This window comes from Buteo buteo, chromosome 2, assembly GCF_964188355.1.
Source record: "Buteo buteo chromosome 2, bButBut1.hap1.1, whole genome shotgun sequence".
Classification (NCBI taxonomy): Eukaryota; Metazoa; Chordata; class Aves; order Accipitriformes; family Accipitridae; genus Buteo; species Buteo buteo.
This window is the reverse complement of record NC_134172.1, coordinates 51,578,341-51,598,416: the sequence shown is the minus strand read 5'-3', so window position 1 is coordinate 51,598,416 and position 20,076 is coordinate 51,578,341. Positions and strand designations below refer to the sequence as shown.

At 43.2% G+C, this 20,076-nt stretch overlaps 1 protein-coding gene across 5 annotated transcripts in view; it reads left to right on the top strand.

Moving 5' to 3' along the window:
- COA1 (cytochrome c oxidase assembly factor 1) overlaps positions 1-20,076 on the top strand; it is a 53,056-nt gene that overhangs the window by 13,863 nt on the left and 19,117 nt on the right. For 2 of the 5 annotated variants that reach the window (XM_075054548.1, XM_075054562.1), the window contains exon 2: positions 14,516-14,718. The exons of 2 other annotated variants lie outside the window; for them this stretch is intronic. The gene's annotated coding sequence lies outside the window, so the exon portion shown is untranslated. Of the gene's footprint in view, positions 1-12,039; positions 12,270-14,515; positions 14,719-20,076 lie in introns of all 5 variants that reach the window. One more of the 5 variants, XM_075054556.1, reaches the window with a different exon arrangement.

Here is a 20,076-nt window from a genome sequence, read left to right as displayed (position 1 = left end):
GTAACTGTTTTTAAGCTTTAAAAGTTTCCTGTTTAATACCTGTGGGATAAGTCTGTGCGGCTAGCTGGAGGCCAATTTTAACCTTGGACCATTGAAATCTGTTGACCTGTGGTTTGGTACAGAGCTGGCCATTGTTTTTTTTCCTACTTTGAAATAAGGGATATCTGGGAAACCTCTAGCACTGCCCCCGCCCCTGCTCCCCCCCCCAAAAAAAATCACATGACTGACTCTGCACTAGACCTGTTTTACTTAGCTACCTAGTTTTTCAAAGTAGCCAGATAGTGAAAATGTTGCTTAATCAAGCAGATGTCAGACTTAGAAACTCACCATGATGCTTTTATACTGAATCTGGTAGATACTAAGAGGACATTATGTGCACGTGTAATTCCACAGCTGTTTCATTCTGGTTTGAGACTAAGCAGCAGCTGTGGGAAGAGAAGGCTGAACTGGGGTGTTCTGCTGTTGAACAAACAATTTTATTTCTAAAGCTAAGTCTCATGGTAATGCATTGCAGGGCTCATGATTCATAAAGCCGGTCTAATGTTGAAGGGAGCTGTGTCTTGATTTGCAGCTTATAAAAACAGGAGTTTGCTAATAAATGTGTTCTTCAGAATTACAGCCCAGCACATTCTTAAAAGTGGAGTTCATGGCTTTGTCTTGAACAGTAGCCTCCTATGATTACTGCATACTGTGCTTTTATGATAGGTGAGCCAGCTTCCTCCTGGCCACTTAGTTATGTCACCATTAAGTGGAGAAAAAGAATTGGGATGACCCAGTCTAAAAGGGGTAAAGCAAACAGCAGAACACTGCCATTGATGAAACAAACTTGCTTTAAGCACATTCTCTAGTTAGTCTGAGTCATTGGTCCTCAAATACGTTTATTCTCTTCTTCCTCCTCTGTCTTTCCCTAAGTTGTATTACAAAGCAGTGGTTTGAGTGGAAGCTGGGGAGCACTACAGGGGGCTCCTGAGAGCAGGTAGGGATCGGGACTGAGCCAAGGCACTGAGAAAGCCCAGGCTGCAAGAGCTGCTTGAAGTCAAGTGTTGCCTCTTAAGGAGGGCTCTGGAAGGACATACCCAACCATGGGTAAGCCATGCATTAGTTCAGCAACTCCCTTGGTGCCTGTTCCATGTACTGCCTGTTCTACCTCCCGTTCCTGGAGTTGCCCCTGTTGCTTAGCTCTGATGCAGGGCTTTGGTCTTAAGGAGTCCCAGGCTGTATGTTCCTCTCCCTGTCATCTCCCTGTCCTCAGTGCTGGGTTTTTCTGTTTCAAATCCAGAATCTTGAGAGGAAAAAAGTATTCCCTGGTTATGAAATGGAGTGAGTCAAACATACCCTTAAATCGCCGCATGTGTTTCTGGCAAGAGAATCTGAGACCTGCAGGGACAGATCAGAGCTAAGTGTGGTGAATAGTGAGCATCCACAGTAACCAAACTGAATATGCCACCCAAATGGTTATATTTTAAAACTAAGTAGTACAGGTGAGCAGATGTATTTTGGTAGGGATTAAGAAAGACACAGAGAAATTGATTTTCCGGAAATACTAAACTAGGAAGTGTTGCTTAGTTGTTCATGGTGCACAATTTTTCCTTAAGTCAGCCAAATACACAGTTTTGAGGATGTACTTCTAGTATGTGCTGAGCTCAGGAATCTGCCTTCACCAATTTAATTCCCTTATCAGAACATATCAGAAATGTTTTCATCTCTTAGCATATGTGAATACGCATGTGTGTTCATTCGTATATGTGTCTATGTGCGTGTATCCCATTATTAACAGTGAGCATTAACTGTAGGCATCAGGGATGAAATGGACTGTAAAATTCTGTGCCATCTGCCCAAACAGCAGACTGGCTTCAAAAAGAATACTCAGATTATTATAAAAGCTAGACTGGGTGATGATGGTGAAGTCTCTGTGTGAGGGAAAAAAATCATTTCTCAACTGGCAAACTTTTTTGAAAATCAGAATTTTTTGCTATCTGGTATGCTGTCTTTCACAGGCATGGTTCCAGTTTTCTGCTTCATTAGAACAGCACATAGATTGAGCAAAGCAAAGTTAATGGTATGACAAAATATTTTGATATGTTGTCCTAATTCAGGAGAGGATTTCTCACCCCTCCATGGAAGAAAGCTTCTTGTCAGCATGGGCTGAGGCTGCAACGAGCCCAGTTTCAGTGACAGCAGCTGTGTCACTGGTTTTGCTCTTCCGTGAGAATGGCAGGATGACAGCAGCACCAGGGGCAGCATTAGGGTGGCAAATCTGTAGATGAAAGAATACAAATTTGATCACACTATTGGTTATGCTGTTAGTCAAGTTCGGCCGATTGCATTTATGTTGAGCAACACTCAGAGGCTGCTGGAGCCAGTGGGAGTTTTGCCATCAGCTTCCCTGGGGGGTAAGATTTTGCTCATTGTTTAAATTAGCTGTATCTTCATGGGAGCATATGAGAGCAAATGCAAAGGTTTTGAATTGAAGGAGCCAGTAAGCAGCTTTATGCATTTACTTTGTTACACAGGTAAAAGCTGAGACGGCAAAACCCATCTGCTAGACCTTCAACACATTTCTGTAAAACCCATGTTAGAGTCAGAGCATTCTTTTCTATTTTATTTATGGCTCTGGATGCCTGAATGAATGCATCTGGAGCTCAGATGCCTTATGCCCTTATTGTAAGTTAGTTAACTTGAAAAACTGCACATGCTCTCAGATCTTTGCTGTGGAAATGCCAGGCTCTGTAGTTGAGGTGCTTTTGTGTGCGCGTATGTTTTTTACGTGAAAAGGCTGTTGAACTTTATGCATAAACACTGTTCTCTGTCTCTTTTTTTCCTCCCTCTTTTGTTACAGACTGTGGACTAGCATTGAATATTCAGAGAAAGCTCCCCAGAGAGATTAGGGACATGGACAGATTTTAAACAGGGCCTTAATGCATGGACATGAAAGGACAAACGTTCTAGTGGGAATACTAATGCAAATACCCTGCTTTTGGGTCAAAATGCATTAAACAGCTGCTTGCATGCTAAAGATGCTTTTAAAATCAATATAGACCAGAAATTATAAAATTTATAAATAGAGAGCTTGCTAGTTCCTCAGTGTAGTAACCAAAGAGACTAAAAGTATTTCACTGCCCCCCATTGTTACAGAGCATACAACACTGTCAAGTACCAGTGCTAGAAAGTAGTGCAACTATGAATCCCTTTCTGAAAGGCTCAGAATCCCAGATCCTGCTGAAACTTATTTCAGACAGGAGCTGTCTGTGTCCTTCCCAGAGCACTATGGGAACTGAGACTTAATAGCAGTAGGAATTAGATGCTTTGACATAAACTGCTGCTATCATCAGTTACTCTGATTACACTGTTGTGGAAGATAGCCTATTGCTATTTTTAATAAATCTACATTAAAAGAAATCCAATGAAGCCATTGCACAAACAAGCAGTAACAGTACATATATTTGGGCCAACTATGTGGCAATTGAACTCAAGTGTAGTCCAGCTGTAAAAATTGACAACCTAGATGGGTCAGCATCAGAAACTGGGTTGCGTAATAGTAGCACGGCAATATCAAAGCTGCAGTGCTGCTTTAATCACCACATGGTTCGTATTTATCATTATGCTATGTATGCATTAAAGGAAGGCTTGACAGATTCAAAATAAATGTAATGAAAAAAAATTTCTTCAAGTACCTTATGTTTCTGAAATAGATATATTGCCCTACCGTTGCTGTACGTTTGCCTTATGGATCCTTCAGCCTGACTCCACGTCACTGCTGTGCCCCAGTCTCTGGAATGGAAACAAGTGTCATTTGCAGTACAGAAGTGCAGCAGGGTCTGTTTAATACTTAAATAATTTAAATTCCCATTGTGGACCACATTTCATTACCTGTGCACTTCATAGGACCCATTGCCTGTATTGCCACTGTCCCATGTTACAATAATCCCTAAAAAAGCTACCACTGAATTGAGGCCCTTTGTTTTAGGCTGCATGTTTGCAGCTGCTGCAGGTGTTTCACAGCTTCAAACTCCATGTTTCGTAGGCTCTTAGTTTGGGGCAGAAGACCAAGTCTTCAGTGAGGAGCCCTGCAGCACTGTGGTCTGCATCCTGCAACTTTTCATTGCTGCCTGCCTTCTGCATCGTCCCCATAGCTCTTCCTTTTGGCTCCTTTTTTGTACCAATTCAGACATTTCTTTCTAACCTCACAGCTTTTCCTGGTCTGCTGCTCCCTATTGTGCCCTTCAAACCATTCTGGGGAGATAACCGCCTCTGCACTAAAAGCTATTCCCAAGCTTATACTGCGGGCCGGTTTTGGGGCTGTGTTGAGTTTATGCATCCTGTTTGCCACTTGGAAGACAGTGGTCAGGTCCCTCTCTGCAGCTGTAAGACACAGGTAGAATTGCAGCTGCTGTCTGCAGGAGATGTAATTTTGGATTCTTTCAGGATGAGGTCTCTCTAACAGCCTTGCCCTCAGTAATGCCTGTGGTGTAACCACGCTCAACAGTTTGTGGTTTGGATGTTGAAGAATGCAATGCCCTTTGAGAACACAACTGCCGTTGACATAAATGGCAAGACTTCAAGATGTCTGCATTCACACATGGCCATTAAAGCTAATTGGACAGCAAGACCAGTCAGACCCCTCTCTGCAGGCTTAGTCCTTGCTGAAATTAATACTCTGTGAGCCCTGGAGACGGTGCCACTAGGGTTAACCAGGGTGCCTTTGCATGTCTCTGCTCTTCCTCCCTGGCCTAAAATGCACAGATGTCTCTTAAGACAGGTGCCACTGTCTCACCTCTATTTCTCCCATGCCTGGCTGTTTCTCAGAGATGCTGGGAGAAGAGGAAATGCCAAAAGGAGGGAGCACTTTTCTGAGCTTGCAGTGCGTACTCCTCCACAGGAGGCAGGATGCGCTGTGCAGCCGTCTTGGGTCGTGCTGCTGCTGCCCTGCTGGGGCTGCTCCCCCCTGAGGTATGTGCTACATGGTTATGGATTAAAAAGGGGGACGGGGACGACAAAAAGCAGGGCTGGGGAGGGAAATGAAGACACTTTCTTCACAGTGTTGCCTCCGTCCCAGGGGGAAGGCGACTAACGCTTGCGCATGTGTCCAGAAGGTGGCACCGGCGGCCCGAGCCTGCCGGCAGCTCTCCGGCCCTGCCCGGCCCCAGCCAGGCGGGCACCGCCGCCCCGGCTGGAAACAGCCCCGCTAATCCGGGCTCTCAGCCTCCTTAAGGGCTCTCAGCCCTGTAAGCCTGCAACCAAGCCTGTGCTCTCCTTGCCTGGCTCCAGGCCTCTGAGCCCACGGGTGACCTGCATGGGGATGACCAATAGTCATAGGTGTGACTGGGGTTTTGCAACTTGCATAAGTGACTGAGCCTCGGGAGGAGCAAAAGTTTTAAGCAGCGGGATCTTTACCTCCTCATTACAAAATCAGTTTTGCTGTTGAGGTGGGGAAAAGCCAGTATGAAGACACCATTCAGGGTCCTTTTTTTTTTTTAAAGATGTCTTGCAGCAGCTGCTAGTGCTGTGTGGGCACTGCCACTCTGTTAGTAGATATGTGTGTATTGGTGCGAGCAGTTGAGTTATCATCACATGTGCTGGCAAGCATTTCTCAGGTGACACAATTCTAAATACTAAAAGAAGAGACAGTGCTTTATCTTCTCTGTTTTAGGGGAATCTCTGTGGCTGTGAAAGGTAGACCTGGAGCAGGGTTTTGGCACTGTAATCTGAGGCTTTGAGACAAAGTGCAGGGCAGGGAGACACCTTGGTGCTGCAGAGCCCTCAGCTCAGCGCCCCTAGGCAGTGAAACCATTTCACTGCAAAGAGGAGTGGATAAAATTTTCAAGCATGCTTGAGGAGCCAGACGAGTTAGGCTTTTCTGCAAAAGCAGTTCCGGCTTTTACGTTTCCTTTCTTGAGATGGAAGATAGCTTTCTTAATTTAGGCAATGGTTTTCCAACCTCAAAAACCACAGGGATCCATGCTGGGTTTTGGGGATATCCTGCTCTCCATGTTGGCCAGTCTATCCCCGTTTTCCCTTACTAGCATTATTGCTCTTGGTTACCAAAACAAATCTTTTCTCCCCCTTTTCCTCACCCCATCTCACCTCTGCAGGAGCCAAAAACTGGCTCCTGTGCCTGCCACGCAGAGCCAGTTGCTGCGGTGGGAAGGGGAAGGCAGGCACCAGGCCAGCTGCCAGCTGTGGCAATGCTGCCAGTCCTTGTCCTCTAGGCGCTGCCCTCTGCTCCCTCTATGGCAGCCATTCAGTCATAAACACTAGCAGGCAGGACGAGATACCTGAGGGAAAGCAGCAGGCTGTCTGCTGATCGTGTTGATCACTTTTGCAAAAAAAAAAAACCAACAAAAAAAACCCAACAAACCCCCCAACGAAACAACTTCCAAAATAACCCCCAATTCCCAAAGTTCTGTTCTGTGCTGGTTCTTAGGCACTATTAGTTTGCCTCCAGTGGCATGCAATTGAAACGCAGGCTGGAGTAAACTGATAGCTGGGGACAGTGTGTTTACTGTGTGCCTTTAGGTTAACAGTGTCCTGAAAGGACCCTTGTTCTTTATAGCTATACACTGAGTGGCTAAAAGTAACTGGTTTTAAAATACAGATAATTAAGTCCATTTAAATTTTATAAAGGTTTTACCACTAAGGAGGAAAAGTGTGGGTTGAAAATAAGGAGTAGAGAAATTATTCTGAGTTGCACTGTTGATTTTGTGCTGGAACAGCCTGCTTTTTCCCAGGTGCTTGTCTGCTGTTGATGACTCTCAGCGTTATGCATATGCAGGAAGGCAGAACATGCAGCTGGACAAGAGGGCTGCATAGGGAGAGAACATTTTTGACCTTGCACCAGCCTCAGATATTGCTGTTCCTTCTTATTTCTGCTAGTGTCCTTTGTTTCTTATATAGTCCCCTTGCTAGACAATGTTAGGGGCTGGGCCTTTCGGGGTTTTTTCTTTTTTTTTTAATGTTGTTTGTTTACACCACTTCTGATAGATTCTTTATCACTTGCTCCCTGCAAGGCAAACTGCAGGGCTGCTTCCCTTCTGTAGCAGCTGTGCTGGAGAACTGCTGATGAGGAACAAAATGGGAGCTACTGAGCAATCATTTGGAGACTGGCTATTAAAAAAAAAAAAATAAGCCAGCTAATTAGAGCTTAGAGGAAGAGGCAACACTTTGTGCAAAAACACCAGAAGGTAGGCCTTCCAAATCCCATACACTCCCTGTAAATAGCTATAATTAACCCCACAGTATTCAATTTATTAATTAAAATTTAATTAATATTTTCTGTCCTTGACAATCATCTTAGAGGCAGTCAGGAAAACATAGTGGCAGCTGGGTTTCCACAGAGGAGTAGGCACGTTCAAGAGGGCAGAGGCACAGGAGACTTCTCTCAGTCTCCCAGTGGTACCTGTGATAAAACAAAACTGAAAGTGGTCACTGTATTGCTGGCAAAAGAGGGGAGGATGTGAGACAGTGCAAGCCCCAGTCTTCTCCTGCACGCTTCCAGACATCACCCTACAAATGCAGCACCCACCTGGGTTATTTGAAAGTGTGAGAGAGAGGAATAGTGAGAAACTGAATGTCATCATTGCTTATTTGACCACACCAGCTGAGGGCGGCTGTACAGCACTGTGTTTCACTTGGTTTTGGTGTTCTGTTTGTGCTTTGTCTGAGCAGAGTAAGCTCAGCAGAGCTACCTCTTCTGAACTTCATGGGCCCCATCAAAGTAAAACAGCTATTGCTTAAAAATGATGTGTCTGTACTAGTATCTTGGTGCACTCCTGTTTTGCTCCAGGGATGGGTTTCCTGGTCATTCATACTACCCGTGGTCAGTATGTCAGACACCCATCAGTGTCTCAGCTCTCTTCTGGAACAAATCCATTGGTATCCCAAGGGGAAACGTCATCAACTGTGTAGTTCACTCCAGGGTTTGCTCCAGACAGACAGGATAGATGTGGAAGACACCAAATGTATTTTCTTCAACAAGGACAGTGCTTCAGCATTATTCCACGTTAGGCAATAGAATAATTTGTGCCCTCACCCATCCTTTTCCTAGAGCACGCAACAATTTTTTCTGGCATTGTAATGTTTTTGACACACCAAGGCTCTGCTGGCCTGCAGCATACACCTGTTAGTATTCTCCATACTTTGAACTGAAAAAAACCCTACCATGCCCATGCACAGAAAATAATGACTGTTAGCTACAGGGTCATGAGAGAAGTGAGTTGAGCGCTATGCAGCATGGCTGCAGCCAGCCCACTCAGTAGAGAGCAAACTCTTAACAGTGTGGTCCTGAGCTGTCCTGCAAAAACAGGCCTGTGCGCATGGGTCTGCAGTACAGGCCTGGTGAGAATGGCCATGAGGTAAAGAAGGTCTTTTATTCCCCATTTAACAGAAGGGTGCAGACTGACTCAGCAAGAGAACATACTCAGAGCTTGTTGAAACCAGATCTCCCAGGTCACGGGGAAAACACTTTCAGTACAGAACTGTTAGATACAAGCAAGTGGGGCGAGGAGATGGGACACAAGCACTATCATCTACACCATCTTCCTGTCTTCTCTCCACTCCTCTGGATGAAACATGATGGGTTAGGCAGGTTTTTGATACACCTAGTGGATCAGGCCCTTCTGGTAGTGAAGTGGCATGCCATTTCTCAATCCTACGGAGGCAGACACCAAACTGTCAGTGCTATGAGGTCAGAAGTGCTTCTGAGCACACCCAGAAGCAGAACTGGAGGTTCCTGGTGAACGTCAGCATTTGAAAAGATGAGTGCCAGAATTTGGAGTCTCTTTGGCCTCCGGGCTTTGGTGCATAACTGCAACTTTAGGACCATCACAGATCCTGCCCTTATGGTGTCTCCTGTGGTCACACAAGAAACCAGCCTCAGGCCCACCAGACCGTGAGTTACATCTTCCATCAGTTGTGTGCTCCCAGGCATGGCCAACACTGAGGGGCGATGAGGGGCTAGAATGAACAAGTTCTCTACCCTTGTGGGAAAAGAAGTGCCTCTGATGCCCTGCAAAGGTGCTTATGCAGGGCTGTCCCCAGTCTGCCAGTAGCAAGGCCAGAAGGGCGGAGATGAAGATGCCATTGCTATTGCAGTGGTTCTGTTGGTTTCAGGCTAGGACACCTGATACAGCAACGTTGAGTCACAGCAGCATTTAATCTTGTGTTGCCTCACGTGATGAAACAGGCCCGATCCATTGTTACACTGTTAGTAATTCCAGGTAGATTTCAGTAGAATGGAGGGAGGTGGAGATAGATGCTGAGAATCACTGCAGCCTTCATCCCGAAATGAAACTCCAAATGAGCACAGTAGCTGTCCAACAGCTATTGCAACTATTGTCTGACTTTGTGAGCATCATTTAGCCTTTTCTTTCTTTTTTCTTTCTTTCTCTCTTTCTCTTTTCTTTCTTTCTCTTTCTTTCTTTCTCTCACTCTCTTTCCCATCCTTCCTTCCTTCCTAGTAAATGATTTTAACTGAATTTTTAGAAATGTGCTTCCTGCACCTCTCCAAAATTCACCACCCTCTCTGACTTTTACAAAAAGAAGAGCGGGAGAAAAAAAAACAAACAGGGAACTCACTGCTAAGTTTTGAATTCGACATCCAGAACAACAAATACATCCAAACGATTTTTGCTTTACTGTTAGTCATTTGTACTAACCCGCAATTAAAAGGCTTAGCATTTGTTCTCAACTCTTTCTGAAATTACTTTTTCCACTTCCTAGGCCCTGGCCTCAGGCAGTGGATTTTGAAGCAATCATGGTAATTAATGTTTAAAGATGAATGTTGCAACTTTTAACACAGTGTGTTGCTGAGTAAACATCCAGCAATGCCTGGTACCAAAAAAGAACACAAAAATACAAGGCTTTTACTGGAAGCTGCAGGTTTTGCAAACATTATCCTTAGAGCTCCCAGCTGCAGTACGTTCGATTACCGCTTCCCCTATGGTTGTGGATGGGGGAGACTGCCATGCTTAAAAAAAGCAGAAGAAAATAAGTACCACATCTAATCTGCCAGTTCGCTGCGCCACTGACTCATTACCCCAGAAAGCTTGCTGGGAATTATTAGCTCATACAGAGAGGGAGGAGACAAATCTTTGACAAATGATCTGTAGTTGTAACATGACTGGTGCCATTTTTTATTTTTGCAAAACAACAGGAGGACAAGGGATGGATTGGGAGGAGAGGAAGGGGTAAAAATGGATGATGCGGGGGCAAAGTATGGTCAGAAGTTCCCTTTCTATTTCATGGCTCTTCATTTGTCCTGACTCTGCCTTTTCTCTGTAGAAGCCACGGCTTTCAGTCTGTTACTAACCCAGTTGGTTTTACCTGTGATAGCAGCCCATCCTACGTGGGGCTTCTGTATGTGACCCCAAGTGCTCCTCAGTAGCATTATCTGAATCTTTCATTGCAGCATTTTTTGGTGATTTAGAAATTAAATTACTCTATCATCCCTTTCTAACAGAAATCCATAGCAACTGAAAAGGCAAGTGGGAAAATCAGCAACTTTGACATTTCAGGAAGGGGAAAGAGTAGTCTGGATTGAGACTGCCTCCTTACTTCAGGCATCTGACAGGCATTGCAATCCTGATTCAGACCTTTTGGAAGACACACCTCATGCCTAACATTTCCCAATCAGTTGGCATGAGGCAGCTGCCTCTTCACCTAAGACTCCTAAAACAGGAAAAGTAGGAAAGTACTCACATGCTTTTGTGAGTGGTTTCTGTCAAAAGGGGCGGGGGGGGGGGTCACAGTGTACCATGGGAGGGGTCTGGCCATGCCAGGGACCCCATACAGCATCCACTGGTTTGATATGTCCCCTTCTGATCTGATCTCTTAGTGCTGTTTCTCATACACTGAAGCCTTTCCTGGTCTGACAGAGGCCAGTGACAAAATTCTAAACAGATCAACTGGAACAAGAATAGAATACTACTTTGGGCTAGTTTTCCTTCCCCCTGCCCCCCCTTCTTGTTTACCTTCCAGAAAAGAGAAGGAAATTCCCAGTCTAAAACACAACTGGCAGGTTGGCAAACCAAGTTCGGAGCAGGTGCTTTGGGCTTTGTTACTCCTTGATGTTCTTTCTGCTCAGAAGAAACCAAAACCCGAAGAGCTGCTGGAAGAGCTCCATGTGTGATTCTGCAATTAAGTGTGAAAGCGGAACCTCCCAAATAATCTTGCCTTTCTGGAAGTGAAGTTCAGGCTCTAAGAAAGATTAGTAAGAGAAACATTCAGCACTAGTCATACTCATTTGGGTAACAGGCAAGTTTCTGCCTGTGCTCACTTCTAGTATTCATTATGGATGTGTATTAGTGACTTCCTAAGCAGTAATCCCAGCTGAATAGTAAATGAAGTCTTGCCTTCTGCTTTAATAATTTCCTGTTCTTTTAGCATTGTTTATATACCATCAGCAGCATGCTGATACATTAACTGGGTACCCAGTGCTTGGCTATTTTATTATTCATTGCTTTAGTTATCTGCCCAGATTGCTGATCCTGAAAGGATTAAGCTAATTTTTAGACGATTTTTGCAGTTGAAGCACAGTGGTTTTGAATTCTTTTTTGTTTTGTTTTTTTTGGCTCCTTTAAAAATTTTCCAGTAAAGATGAAGACCTATTTGTACTAAATTTAAGCCTGCTCAAAATAGCTTGCTTGTGTTTTTTCTGTTGATTTTTTTACAGATCCCTTAAAAAAGAGAGCTCCAGAGAGCACTACTGCAGGGTACAGGATGCTTCAGTTAGTTACACTTCATGTTAAACATGACACAGATCATTCAGCATTTTGCTAAATTGAAGCATTATCATGTCCCATGGAACTGAAAATGCTTTTGGAGTAAAAGCAGTGTTTTTTTCAAGAAATGCTTAATCCTAAACAGATCATTCAAATGGAGTGTAATAAAGACTCTACTACAGCTAATGAAAAGATTTTATTCAACCTCAGTGGGCTCTCAAGCAGGTGGAAATAATATGCTTGCCCTTGCTAACAGTGTCCATTTAGCTGTATTTCCTTTCCTAGACTGGGAATTAGATTTTCTTCTCCATTGTTTGTGTAGAAAGACTCAAACTACTCAAGAAGATCATGTGAGAGCCACCATGTTTAGAAGAAGGAGCTGCGTTTGAATAGAAGATATCTCCCAACTTCATGTTGAGCCATTTAGCTTCAATCAAAATAAGCATCCTTACCATGCTTTTGAGCTGATGCCCTACAACAGACCATACCAGTCTACTCCACACACTGCCTTGCTGCAATGAGGGACTGTAAAAGAGCCTGCATAAACAAACAGTAAGCAGCCATCTCATGTGCCAGCTCACACACATGTGTGCATGTGTTTGCACTGGTGAGCATGGATATTAAGCCATCCAAGTTTATATACCTAAGGTTGGAAATGTTTATCTTTTTTTTCCTAGGCTCCATTCCCAGTTTATTCCAAATCCTGTCCCCAGACTTAACATAAGTCATTCTTACATTGTCTGCTTTGAAGTCTATGGACCTGAACTGGGCACGCTCCCAGCACCTTCAGTTGTCTCTGGACCAGACTTCAATTAGCACAGTTTATCTAGAGGACATTTTGAAAGATGTATGACTGTTGACTTCCAAGGCTATTTCATAGGGAGTAGGACTCATAAAGAAGCAAGCAGAGGCACAGAGCAATTTGATCAGGGGCACAGTCACCTAAGTATCAGGGATGAGGGTAAAATTTAGGGATCTGGCTTTTGACTTGCACCAGAGCATAATTTGCTATCTTTGTTTTGTTTTGTCTTTTCCTCTTTCTCCTCCTTACTTCTTTACTGTTAGAATTAAAATGGCCAAGGTAATTTATGCTCCAAATTCCTTTTCTTGTTCTGAAACCAGCAATGAGTGCTGTAGGTTTTTCTGAAGGAAAACCTCTCTCTAAAGGTGCCACATATTACAGTTTTGTCTCTAGGAGCATGAGATAGGGAGAAGGAAGCTCCATTAGTGACCCTTTTGCTATGTAACCTTCCCTTAAAATGCCAGCAACTGAGCTTCCACAGAGAAAACAACAAATACTGAAAGAGGAATGTGAAGGACATTATGAAAGAAGCAAGAAAAGGGATCTGCTCAGACAAGTTTCTCAGGGAAGGTGATGTAATATGTACTGTAGAAAATACTAGTGGTTGACATAACTTACTCTCTTTCTAAGTAGCTGTGTCTGCCAGCAGGCTGGGAGAAACAAAACATACAGCTGGGAATACAGCTGAGCAGACTGTTTTCTCCAAAAGAAATACAGTAGGTGTAAAACTTGTTTTCAGGAGATGTCATTGAAGTTTAATTGAAAAGTGTCCTATTAATTAAGGCTGAGCGACCAATGAATGAAAGTCTCATTTCTGTTGGAGCTGTTCATGGTGATACTATAACATTAACTCCTGCATGCTGGGAGTACTCAAGAGGCTGCTGTTGGGATGCTGTGGTATGCAGTTCTGTTACAAGCATGCAGTCCCGTTCCTAGAGTTTAGCAAATGTTTAACAAGCTTTTTAACAGCTGTCTTGAAAGTTGCCTGGCTTTGTAGTGACTGAGTTGCACATACTTCAGCCTGGTTTCCTATGGAAATGGCTGTTCTCAGCATGTGTGTTGTGCATGTGTAAGCATCTGTGTATATACAGTTTGGGAAACTCCCTCCCTGTTATAACAGACTTGACAGAGAGGCACAGGGTCTTTGAGTTATCGAAGATACTAGAATTTTGTGGAAGCAGGTGGCTGGATACCGAATAGGGTCTGGATCTTCTCTGCAGAGGAGAGGTTGCAGGGAACTGTGTTCTCAGTCAGCCCTGGAGACTTCAAGAGGCCCAAATCTGGAGGATCCCAGGTTTTCCTATTCCACTTCTCAAAGAGCTTACTAGTTTAAAGATCTTGGCTGCAGCCTGAAATGTTTCATCTTTAAAAACACTAGCTCCTCTACTTTATTCCTCCTGGTACACGTACAGAGCAAAGTGCTGCATGTGCAGAGACTGGTAAACACAAAGTGCCATTAGGAGAATGAATGTATCCATTTTCAGGTAGGATAGTTTATAAAAATTGGTTAAACTGGTAAACAAAAAGTCCCAGCACATGGACTATTGTGGATTTATTCATTATTACCAAAAGAGGAAGAGCTGTACAGGAGGAATGTCTATAATGAAAATTATATTTAGCTGTAGGACTGAAATACATGGTCTGTTACCTCCTTTTTATAAATACTGCTAACACTGTTAGACAGCCAGCAGGCGCGGTTTTATGCAAAAGAATGTGGGGTTATTTTCATAAGGTTTTTGTGAATAAGGCCAGACAAAGCTGCAGGAGACCCCTAATGTGCTTGATAGGACTACTGTGATATCAAAATGTCATGTGCTAACTTCTTGCTTTTCTGTAAATTGGCTGTAAGGAAAACACAGGCAGTAGGACCAACGGTACTAGATGTTGTCCTGGAGTGGGTGGTCAGCAGACACTGTTGAATCCTTAGGAATATCTGAATATTCTTCCTCTGCCTCTGCTACATACCCACTCCTTTGCATTTTCTCTTTTGTTCTAGGTGGAGTCTAGATAAGAGCTGTCAGCAGAGCTTTTTAGCTGGATTGAGGCTACCAACTGATATCAATCTTGAACCACCGTTTTAGAGGAGTGGCACCAAAAAGCCTGTTGTTATGCTGAGTGCTTTATAGGACAAATAACACTCCCTGCTTCCTCAGCTGCCTAAAAATCAAGCCATAGATATTGAGCTTCAATCTGAATACGGTAAGTCAGGCTTCAGAAGCCTGCATCCATTGCATGATTGAGGTTAAAATAATTATAGTTATCAGCCTGCCGTACAGCTCTTTTAAAGTAAGCCAGGGGAAAAATCACTAGAGCACAGTGCTGTGTAGTTGACACTCTTATTTCCAGACCTCTCCCTGTTGTACTAAAACTACAGTAAATGGGGTCTTGTTAATACACACTAACACTGTGCTGATGTTGGGTTGCATTTCAAGAACTCCCTCAGTTACAGCAGTGCTGAGGCTGGAAAACTGCAGTGGATCATTGGAAAAGCCCTGCCCACTGCCAGACCAGTCTTGCTTCTTGGCCATGGCAAAAGCTGAAGATTTCTTTGTGCAACTTCAGTTTACTTCCTAAACTGGAAAGTGCAGAAGACATCTCCTAAGCCGGCCAGTTACTTAAGCAAATAAAGTGGCAGTCTACTTTTCTTACTAGGGTAGGAAAACAAGGATAAGAAAGAGATGTTATCAATACAGTATCCCTAAAGGTTACTGTATCCCTAAAGAGACAGTAACCTTTCAAGAACCTCTCTATCCAGGATACAGTATCCCTAAAGTATCACTGAAGGCTACTGTATCCCTAAAGATGCCACAACCTTTCAAAAACCTCATCTTCGGTTTTCTTTGCAGTTTGCTGGGCTCTGTTTAAGAGAAACTTTCCCCCAACTAAAACCTTGGTGGCTAGAGAGATGGGGGAGGAAGGGCAGTGTAACTGGCTGCTCATTTTCTGCATAGAGATGAAAACCAGCTGGTTGCTCCAGTTGGCCTTTAGGCCAGCATTTGATGAAACTTTGTTCCTTTGCTGTTCCCACTAGATCCTTTCCGATGTCACGCTCACGTATGCAGCCCTTTCCCATTCCTACATAACCCCCATGGATGCTCTTGCTTCTTTATAAAGTCCATTGTGGCTTGAAAAGCTCATATCAGAAACAAAGCTATTTAAGTCTCTTGTGATTTCATATATTTATTCTTTTGACATCTAAGCACAGTTGCTAAAAGTCTCAGAATGGTTGCTGCTCCCATTTGAATGTCTTCTCCTCCCCACCCCTAAACCATGTGACATGTTTAGCTTCAAATTGTATAGTAGGGAGCACATTAAATATCAGGTCTCAGAGAAATGGGAAACAACATGATGGGGCTGCAGCTTTAGGTGCTGCAAACAGCCCGACTCTCCATATTAAAAATCAACTACTTTTTTGGTTTAAAGTGTGAACAGTCCATCAAAGAGCTACATGAAATCCATTTTCTGGGCGATGGAATGCATGCCTGCCTAGTTTGCTTCCTATTAGGTTATTAACACTTACTGCATCAGTAAGTGCTGGTTATTGAAGGAAGGACTTAACTTTCTACCAGAACTCTGGGACTAATTAAAACATTGCCCTTAACGTTTAATGAGAAAGTTGTAACTTTCACCGGTAAAATGCCTTAGACTCTTAGTCCCATAAAGCACAAATGGCACATACTGAATCATAGTTAACAAGCGGATTTGGGGAAAAATGCAGTCAGAGGAGTGCAGCTTGTTGCATAAGTTAAAAATGATTGGTTGCTTTCTTCTTACTTTCTCCACCAGTACTGGATATTATATATGCTAACTAGTATTCATCTGTCAGCAAGGCATCCAGACCTTGTAGGGCAAGTTCTTTCTTCCAGTAAGACCTTTGCATCATAAAATGGCCCAGATGAAACATCCCCAGGGGAAAATCCCGTGGTCATAGGAACTTCCAAGCCAGAGTATAGCACCATTTGCTTGGCTAGCTGCTTTTCTTGGGTGGAGGAGAATGGCCTGTTAGAAAGGAATGGCCAATGCAAATGGAGAAGAACAAATAAGGGTGTGTCTAATGGACCCGAATATGGAGGGCAGGAAAGGAGGAGGTTTTGCTCCTCTTCTGTGCCAGCCTTGGGCAGAGGAGCAGATCTGATAAATTTTAGCTCTGTATATCTCTCAGCCAATTCTGCTATCTTATTGTTTGTACATACACACAGTAAACTAGCCAATTCTATATTCTTTGGTACCAAATTATACGTCATTTAAAGTGAATCGATTTAGCATCACATGAGGAGAGTAACGTTTGGAGACTATGGGTCCTCATTACTCATGTTATAAAGGTTAAAAAAAAAAATACCACAAGCCATTTCACAATGCATTTACAGAGAGAATGGTAAGAGCAGTGAATAGTTCATTTTATTCCAAATGTTTCATTTAACAAAGATTACATACACATCTGAACACTGTCACTTTGAGGTACATTCCTAATCTGGCTTTGGTCTTGCTTATAGTGGTAGAAATCAAGAATTACTCTACTGAAGTCAGCAAAGTTATTACACTGTATTAAACTCAAAGGAGAGTGAGTCTCACTTTTTACCTCTACAACAAATCCCGTTCAATTCAGTACAAATACAGCAGTACATTTAAGTGCAGTGCAAGAACAGAACTAATTGGTAAATCTGTGCTGTAAATTCAGTACAGAGTTCTTGAGCTGAATTTCCATCTGAGTACTCTTGAACACTGCAGCACTAAATCTCATTTTCCTGCAGTGTAATCTAGTTTCTTTTCCCCAGAAAGAATTACATTTTCCTTTTTGTAAACACAGGCCACATGAAACACATGGTTGTCTTCTAAGCAAAAACCTCAAAGACCATAGCTTATATATATTAAAAAAACAACAACCCACAAACTTCTGTTTTGAAGCTAAATGCAGTTTTTGAGTCTGTCAGCATTTTTTATTCCATACCAGTTTTCTGCATAGTGGAAAATATGTACCCTTGGGAGAGTATTAACTATGATAAGTCGTTAAAAAACAAATTATCTAGGAAAGTAATTTTTTCCATTATGAAGGTGGCTTGTCGTATATTAGTGAAATGAATTAGTCATATAGCATACCTTTCACAACCTCAGAAGAATTAGATTACGGCCCATATGTTCCCATGTGTAACAGGAGCAGCTCTCCTCTTTATACATACATCACTATCACTCCACAGTTTCTGATTATGTTTTATTCATATGTAATCAGAAATCACTCACAAATCAGTCCAGAGCCTAAAACTAACCAAACCGGTTCATATTTCTGGCATGAGCTATTCTACTTACACATCTTTCCAGATTAAAACATTTCTTGTTGTGATATGGAAAGATTCCAGGTACATGGTGTTCAATGGGAAAAGGTGACAGCATGACATTTAGGAGATGTATACATGGGGAAGGAAGGAAAAGCAACAGGGAAAGAAAGGCACATTTGCTTTTGACCCACTCAGTAGAAGAAAGTCAACTGACCAATAGCTGCCCACTTCATCCTTTGAGTTAGCACTCTGCTTTTTGGGACTGTTCAGAGTAGAGAAGGCTTGCGGGGGATCTCATCAATGTATGTAAATACCTGAAGGGAAAGTGTGAAGAAGAGGGAGCCAGGCTTTTTCCAACGGTGCCCAGTGATGGGACCGCAGGCAGTGGGCACAAACTGAAACACAGGAGGTGCAGTCTGAACATTAGGAAACACTTTTTCACTGTGAGGTTGACTAAGTGCTGGCACAGGTTGCCCAGGGAGATTGTAGAGTCTCCATCGTTGGAGTTACTCAAAAGCTGTCTGGACATTGTCCTGGGCAACTAGCTGTAGGCAGCCCTGCTTGAGCAGGGGGATGGGCAAAGTGACCTCCAGAGGCCCCTTCTGACCTCAACCCTTCTGTGATACTGTGATGCTGCTTTGGTCTCTCGTCAGTGAGAAAGTGAGGCACCTCATTTTCTTGGTCGCTCCTTTCAATGAGGAACAGCAAATTTTAGAAATACAAAGGGTGCTCCAGCAGCCAGGAGCTGTGGAAGGGACCCCAACAAGCACCTAGAGTTTGCAGTGAGAAGGAATGAAATGCTTGTGGGGTCAGGACGGGCAACCTTACATCTGGCAAATTAATAGAAACAAAGCAGGAGTGCAAGAATTACATATTACTTTCACTTCAATCACTGGGAGTAACATTCCTATCCTTTTTGTTTCAGGGAGGGAGAGCTGTGACATAACTAATAAATACACTTCAGGTATCACCTGATGACTACAGCTTTGTGCCAGTAGCACTGGGAGTATAGGAGGGATGCTGAGAACTACTGTAAAAGGACTTGTCACGTGCAAAAGCAAAGCAGAGAAATCTGGATGCCTCAATTTTATGACATTTAATTTCAGTGCAGACTACTCAGGCCTTGGTGGTTTCTGGGGTTATAATCATGTTTTTCAGACTAATTTACCATGTCATTCTCCTGCACAGGATGAAGATAAACACATCAAGGTTTGCTTAGGTCCAGAAGCTTTACAGTGCCAGTTGCTGGTTCTGCAAGCTGTAACACTTAGCTCTGGCGATAGACAAGAATCCCAGACTTCTGGGCTGCACTATGATCACACTGGGGGAAACACAGAAAAAAGGGTCACACACCTCCTCCATCTCCTGTGACTAGCTTGTCTTCTTGAATGCCAGCTCTTCTACATGCTCAGCTGAGCATGGACTTCATGCAGTGGTGGGCAGCAGGAAAAGTTAGAAGGCAAGTTCAGTGCAAGGCTCAACACTGCTTTTTCTCAGAACATCACCTTCCTGGAATAGCTTCCCATCAGCATGGCAAGACAAGGTAGCAAATTCTTTTTCTTCCTTAAGTGCATTTAGCAAAAGGGCAAGATAGAGAAGACTGAAACTTTACAAACATTAACTCTGTAATGCTAAGCTGAGTTCAAGCAAAGGTGCAGTACTTTCAAAACATACCTGGCACATCAGGGCAATGCTGACAAGCAAGATACAAAGGTGCAATTGCAGTTTTAATGTAGAAGTAGCAAGTTTCTGTCTCTCATACTGAAAATAAAACATCTTGCCAAGTTACAAAGAAGGCATTTTTTCATACTCTGCAATAGAAAACCCTGTTAGCAAATAATGCCTTCATCTTTTGAATGTGCTGTTGGAAGTGGAGAAGGAGCTCTTTTCACATCTTGCTCTATTCTGCCTCTGCTTCTAATAAACACAAGTGCCTGCAGCTGAAAAGCTCTATGCTAAAGTGCCTGGGTTTCTCTAACAGACCTCAGAGAAGCACTGCTGGGGTTAACATATTGTTTTGCCCAGGCCTATACAAGTGTATTGCAGAAGGCACTATGCAAATAGTGTTCACAGAGTTTATAATTTCCTGTTGGAACAGCAAAGAAAAGAAGGTCATTGATTTAAACCAGAGAATACAAATGATTTCCTGCCCACAAAGCTGCCAAATGCTTGGAGTTATTGATTTTTTTTCCTCCCTGCTGCTAACCCAACAGATCTGGTCCTGTCATGGGCATCATCAGCTTATTGACTAAGTAAACATAACCCATTAAGCCAAACATTTTAA